The 7,510-nt window shown below is 40.3% G+C and overlaps 1 pseudogene; it reads right to left on the reverse strand.

The window, feature by feature from the left end:
* Positions 1–2,966: 2,966 nt before the first annotated feature.
* Positions 2,967–7,165, reverse strand: LOC129656434 (bifunctional 3'-phosphoadenosine 5'-phosphosulfate synthase 1-like; annotated as a pseudogene).
* Positions 7,166–7,510: the final 345 nt, after the last annotated feature.

The following is a 7,510-nucleotide window of genomic DNA, read 5'->3' on the forward strand; positions in this document are numbered from 1 at the left end:
CATGGAACTTAACAAGATGATTATAAAACATGTAGATGGAAATCCCAAAGATGAAAATATCCACAATAATTTGGAAGAAGTACAATACAAGGAGATCTCCTTACATATAAAAATACTTAATATAAGCTATAAACCTATAAACAATAATAGCAGTATGCATTGTTCTGGGAAAGATAAATACACCAATGGAATTGAACAGAGACTTGAAATAGATCAGTGTTTGAATGGAAAGCTTATATATGACAGAGGAACCAATGCCTACCAGTGGAGGATAGGCTATTGATTAAATAGTATTCAGAGATTTTATTATTAATATAGCAAAAAGAAAAGCTCTCTAACGAAAGACCATAATTAATTTTGTGTGGATTAAAGATCTAAATATGATGATAGCAAAAGTTTAAAATGTATGGAGGAACTGTAAGACACTATCTTTACAATTTCATAAGAGGAAGTTGGGAGGGATATAGTAAGGAAAGAGTCTTTGATTTTTTTAGTGGCTGAGTCCTTTCCAAGAATTAGGAGAAGTCTACTTTTTGTACCTGGCTAGGATATTAAGTCAAGAGATCACTTTTCTGGTCTCCCAAGTCTATTTAATTGAAGTTTCTGTTTATTAGTTTTTTATATATGATTTTTGACCTTGTTTAAATTATGCTAAGCTAAGCTAAGAACACACAGAAGAACTGTACAAAAAAGATCTTCATGACCAAGATAATCACGATGGTGTGGTCACTCATCTGGAGCCAGACATCCTGGAATGTGAAGCCAAGTGGGCCTTAGAAAGCATCAGTACGAACAAAGCTAGAGGAGGTGATGGAATTCCAGTTGAGCTATTTCAAATCCTGAAAGATGATGCTGTGAAAGTGCTGCACTCAATATGCCAGCAAATTTGGAAAACTCAGCAGTGGCCACAGGACTGGAAAAGGTCAGTTTTCATTCCAGTCCCAAAGAAAGGCAATGCCAAAGAATGCTCAAACTACCACACAATTGCACTCATCTCACAAGCTAGTAAAGTAATGCTTAAAATTCTCCAAGCCAGGCTTCAGCAGTATGTGAACCGTGAACTTCCAGGTGTTCAAGCTGGTTTTAGAAAAGGCAGAGGAACCAGAGACCAAATTGCCAACATCTGCTGGATCATTGAAAAAGCAAGAGAGTTCCAGAAAAATATCTATTTCTGCTTTATTGACTATGCCAAAGCCTTTGACTGTGTGGATCACAATAAACTGTGGAAAATTCTGAAAGAGATGAGAATACCAGACCACCTGACCTGCCTCTTGAGAAACCTATATTCAGGTCAAGAAGCAATAGTTAGAACTGGACATGGAACAACAGACTGGTTCCAAATAGGAAAAGGAGTACGTCAAGGCTGTATGTTGTCACCTTGATTATTTAACTTATATGCAGAGTACATCATGGGAAACACTGGGCTGGAAGAAGCACAAGCTGGAATCAAGATTGCCAGGAGAAATATCAATAACCTCAGATATGCAGACACCACCACCCTTATGGCAGAAAGTGAAGAGGAACTAAAAAGCCTCTTGATGAAAGTGAAAGAGGAGAGTGAAAAAGTTGGCTTAAAGCTCAACATTCAGAAATCGAAGATCATGGCATCTGGTCCCATCACTTCATGGCCAATAGATGGGGAAACAGTGGAAACAGTGTCAGACTTTCTTTTTGGGGGCTACAAAATCACCGCAGATGGTGATTGCAGCCATGAAATTAAAAGACGCTTACTCCTTGGAAGGAAAGTTATGACCAACCTAGACAGCATATTAAAAATCAGAGACATTACTTTGCCAACAAATGTCATCTAGTCAAGGCTATGGTTTTTCCAGTGGCCATGTATGCATGTAAGAGTTGGATTATGAAGAAAGCTGAGCACTGAAGAATTGATGCTTTTGAACTGTGGTGTTGGAGAAGACTCTTGAGAGTCCCTTGGACTGCAAGGAGATCCAACCAGTCCATTCTAGAGGAGATCAATAATAGGTGTTCATTGGAAGGACTGATGCTAAAGCTGAAACTCCAGTACTTTGGCCACCTCATGCAAAGAGTTGACTTAATGGAAAGACTCTGATGCTGGGAGGGATTGGGAACAGGAGGAGAAGGGGACAACAGAGGATGAGATGGCTGGATGGCATCACCGACTCAATGGACATGAGTTTGAGTGAACTCCGGGAGTTGGTGATGGACAGGGAGGCATGGTGTGCTGCAATTCATCAGGTCGCAAAGAGTCAGACACGACTGAGTGACTAAATTGAACTGAACTGAAGCTAAGATGATTTTTCTTATACTAGGTGTATTAAATGCATTTCAACTTTGATATTGTCAGTGTATGATGCATGAGATGTAATCCCATTACAAAATAAAGAATATTTGTTAATCTCGTCACAGTGATTGGAGTAGTTGTTCTTTAGTCGGTAAGTTATGTTTAACTCTTTTGTGACCCCAATCACTAAAGCCTGCTTTACCCAGGCAAGAATACTGGAGTTGGTTGCCATTTCCTCCTCCAGAAGATCTTCCTGACCTAGGGATTGAACCCACATCTCCCCCATTGTCAGGCAGGTTTTTTGTTCATGCCAGTGAAAGGAAACTGATGTACAACAGCTACTGTAAGAGGATTCTCGCTTCCCTGAGGATGAAGAACTGCTGCAACCATTCTGCTGAAACTATCAGAAGAACCTCGAACTCCCAGAGGGCTACCAGGGCAGAACGGGGATACAGCCATCAGAGGACCAGAGTAGAGAGGATATGAGAAAGAAGATCCTTGGAGAGTTCATTTGAGGTGTGAGATCGAGACTTATTCTGACTTTTCAGTTACTTAAGTCAGTAATCCTCTTTATTGTTTAAATAATTTTGAGTTTAGAGGCTTTTATTTTATTTTCACCTGTTACTGAAACATTTCTACCACAAATACTGCATAGATATTTTGATCTGAGAGACTGAAGAGGGAAAAATATCTTGACTATTATTCAAAGATTCTTTGATTTCAAGGAACAGAAAGATACAATTGCAGAATGAGAATTATCAGACAGATCTGTAGAAATGGAACCAAAGTACTAGGAAAAAAACAAAACCTTTTTACCTACTCAATAGGACCTCCAGTTTCTGTCAGTCCCTGTTTCTTGCTTGCACATAAACTCATCTCCTGTGTCTTGACAGGTCTATTTCATCTTTAATACTTAAATTCAATAGATTTAGTTGTATACTGTGACCCATCTTTCTCCAAACCCTCCTCTACAAACAGCTTCTTCTCCAGGGTTCTCTTTCTTGTTGTTGGATCAACTATACATATTGTTTACTAATCAGAAAACGTAAAGTCATTTTTCTCACCTTTCCCTTATCTTTAAGTAACTGACATTCAATACATTATGAAGCCCTATGATTCCTGCCTCCAAAATAATTGTCAAATTAATTTGTTTCTATGTCATTACTACCAATACTTCAGTCCAACTCTTATCATCTTGAGTCTTATCTGTTGCAATTGCTTCCTTTCCATTCTAATTTCCTCTCTTTGTACTCTCCAATCCATTTTCCACATTGTTGTTGTTCTTCAATCACTCAGTCATATCCAACTCTGCAATTCCATGGACTGCAACATGCCAGGCTTCCCTGTCCTTTACTATCTCCTGAAGTTTGCTCAAACTCATGTCCATTGAGTTTATGATGCCATCAAAACATCTCATCCTCTGTTGTCCCCTTCTCCTGCCCTCAGTCTTTCCCAGCATCAGGGTCTTTTCCAGTGAGTCAGCTCTTCACATCAGGTTGCCAAAGTACAGGAGCTTCAACTTCAGCATCAGTCCTTCCAATGAATATTCAGGATTAACTTCATTTAGGATTGACTGGTATGATCTCTTTGCAGTCCAAGGGACTCTCAAGAGTCTTCTCCAGCACCACAGCTCAAAAGCATCTGTTCTTCAGTCTTCAGCCTTCTTTATGGTCCAACTCTCACATCCGTACATGGCTACTGGAAAAACCATGGCTTTGACTATACAGACCTTTGTTGGCAAAGTGATGTCTCTGCTTTTTAATATGCTGTCTAGGTTTATCATAGCCTTTCTTCCAAGGAGCAAGCATCTTTTAATTTTGTGGCTGCAGTCCAGTGATTTTGGAGCCCAGGAAAACAAAGTGTGCCACTATTTCCATTTTCTCCCATCTATTTGCCATAAAGAGATGCATCAAGATACTATGATCTTAGTTTGAATTTTAAGCCAGCTCTCTTACTTTCCTTTCTCCTTCATATAGACGCTCTTTGGTTCCTCTTCACTTTCTGCCATTAGGGTGGTGGCATCTGCATCTGCATATCTGAAGTTATTGATATTTCTCCTGTCAATCTTGATTCCAGCTTGAGCTTCATCCAGCTCAGCATTTTTCATGATGTACCCTGCATAGAAGTTAAATAAGCAGGGTGACAATATACAGCCTTGCTGTACTCCTTGCCCAGTTTTGACCCATTCTGTTGTTCAAATTTCCAGTTTGTTGTGATCCACATAAAGTCTTTAGTGTAGTCAATGAAGCAGAAGTAGATGTTTTTCAGGAATTCCCTTGCTTTTTCCATGATCCAGAGGAAGCTGGCAATTTGATCTTTGGTTCCTTTGCCTTTTCTAAATCCAACTTGTCATTTGGAAGTTTTCAGTTCATGTATTGTTGAAGCCTAGCTTGAAGGATTTTGAGTATTGCTTTGCTAGCTTGTGAAATGAGTGCAACTGTGCAGTAGTTTGAACATTCTTTGGCATTGCCCTTCTTTAGGATTGGGGTGAAAACTGACCTTTTTCAGTCCTGTGGCCACTGCTGAGTTTTCCAAATTTGCTGGCATATTGAGTGCAGCACTTTCACAGCATCATCGTTTAGAATTTGAAATAGCTCAGCTGGAATTCATCACCTCCACTAGTAGTTTTGTTTGAGTAATGCTTCCTAAAGCCCACTTAGCTTCACACTCCAGCATGTCTGGCTCTAGGCGAGTGACCATACTATCATGGTTATCTGGGTCCTTAAGACCTTTTTTGTAGAGTTGTTCTGTGTATTCTTGCCACCTTTTCTCACACTCTTTTGCTTGTTAGGTCCTTGCTATTTCTGTCCATTATTGTGCCCATCTTTGCATGAACTATTTCCTTGGTATCTCTAATTTTCTTGAAGAGATCTCTAGTCTTTCCTATTCTATGTTCTTCTATTCCTTTGCATTGTTCACTTAGGAAGGCTTTCTTATCTCTCCTTGTCATTCTTTGGAACTTTGCATTCAATTGGGTTTACCTTTCCCTTTCTCCTTTGCCTTTAGCTTCTCTTCTTTTCTCAGCTATTTGTAAGGCCTCCTCAGACAACCATTTTGCCTTCTTGCATTTCTTTTTCTTGCTACAATTGCTACAGTGAGTTGGCTGTTAAAGACCCTTCCCTGTTTTCTGGATGAGATATGCCAGCAGTCTCACTCAACATTATAAACATTGACTCTTGAAACCATCAGTGTTCTGCAATGCTCAGTTCAATTCAGTTCAGTTCAGTTGCTCAGTCGTATCCGACTCTTCGCGACCCCATGAATCGCAGCACGCCAGGCCTCCCTGTCCATCACCAACTCCTGGAGTTCACTCAAACTCATGTCCATTGAGTCGGTGATGCCATCCAGCCATCTCATCCTCTGTCGTCCCCTTCCCCTCCTGCCCCCAATCCCTCCCAGCATCAGAGTCTTTTCCAATGAGTCAACTCTTTGCATGAGGTGGCCAAAGTACTGGAGTTTCAGCTTTAGCATAATTCCTTCCAAAGAACACCCAGGACTGATCTCCTTTAGTATGGACAGGTTGGATCTCCTTGCAGTCCAAGGGACTCTCAAGAGTCTTCTCCAACACCACAGTTCAAAAGCATCAATTCTTCAGTGCTCAGCTTTCTTCACAGTCTGACTCTCACATCCATACATGAGTACTGGGAAAACCATAGCCTTGATCAGACAGACCTTTGTTGGCAAAGTAATGTCTCTGCTTTTTAATATGCTGTCTAGGTTGGTCATAACTTTCCTTCCAAGGAGTAAGTGTCTTTTAATTTCATGGCTGCAATCACCATCTGCAGTGATTTTGGAGCCCCCCAAAATAATATCTGACACTGTTTCCATTGTTTCCCCATCTATTGGCCATGAAGTTATGGGACCAGATACCATGATCTTCGATTTCTGAATGTTGAGCTTTAAGCCAACTTTTTCACTCTCCTCTTTCACTTTCATCAAGAAACTTTTTAGTTCCTCTTCACTTTCTGCCATAAGGGTGGAGTCATCTGCATATCTGAGGTTATTGATATTTCTCCTGGCAATCTTGATTCCAGATTGCAGAATAGAATCTGCAATGCTACTGGACCACATTTGGTCCAGCATGCTTGATAGAAGATGGTCACCACTGCTGTTTCAGAATTCATTATTTCTTCCTCCAGCAGTTCAGCTTGCTGCTTCATGTGCCACATCAAAAGAACATTATTGTCTTTTGTCCAGCCACCAACAGGGTGAAGGAGAAAGACAGGGAACCTGTAGTCCCTCTCTTGAGTATCCTGCATTAAAAGAGCATGTCCATTGTACACTAGGTTTTGTAATTAAATACAAAGACAGCATCAGCATTCATGTCCTTAAACATCTGCTTTAGCTCAGTAAGAGTGGAATACTGATCAAGATCATTCATTCCAATAAATTTGGTCAAAGACTTGAAGGTCTCCTTCTATCAGCCAGTCTCCTTTCTCTAAAACAATCTTGATGTAGGGGTGGTCCTGAATGCTGTTCCTTCCTGTCTAACACAGTCCTCTTTCTTCCTGTGTTAAAAAAAAGCTCAGTATTGTAAAGAAGAGCCACACTGTGACCCTTCTACATCAGAGAAAATGCTGTCCAGATGTCCAGCATTTATCTTCTTGAGTAGCTGTCAGAACTACAGGCACTGACAAATTAAAATAACACCCTCATCCAGAAGACAATCAAAATGAAGGTATTGCAAGTTCTGCCTCTCTCTCATAAAACCATTCAATGGGCTGGGCCAACCTTCTGCCAAAACCTGTAGTCACTGCATATCCACTTTATTAATTTTTAATGCTGTAATTTTTCTCCATCTGTTTTTGCCAAATGAAGTTTATTTTCTGGCACACAGAGGACGTCACAGGTACAACACCCTGTTCCCAGAGAAGTTTCATAACTCTTACTGCACACGATCATTTCTATCACAAGTCTATTTTCAGCATCATATCAGGGGCCTTTGGTTTTCTATATTCAGAACTGATTCAAATGAAATCTTTAATTCTCTAGCCTGTGCATTTTGTTAGAGTCCTTTAATAGCTCTGTTCACAAACATACAGGGAAGCATCAACAAATACTTCAAAAAAAAAAAAGGCAAGCATACCCTTAGGAATTTGCCATGCAATATAGTGATCTTGAAAAAGAACACCTTCCCTGGCAGGTCAGATGGTAAAGCATCTGCCTACAATGTGGGAGACCCAGGTTTGATCCCTGTGTCGGGAAGATCCCCTGGAGAAGGAAATGGCAACCCACTTCAGTACTCTT

This window comes from Bubalus kerabau, chromosome 6, assembly GCF_029407905.1.
Source record: "Bubalus kerabau isolate K-KA32 ecotype Philippines breed swamp buffalo chromosome 6, PCC_UOA_SB_1v2, whole genome shotgun sequence".
NCBI lineage: Eukaryota > Metazoa > Chordata > Mammalia > Artiodactyla > Bovidae > Bubalus > Bubalus kerabau.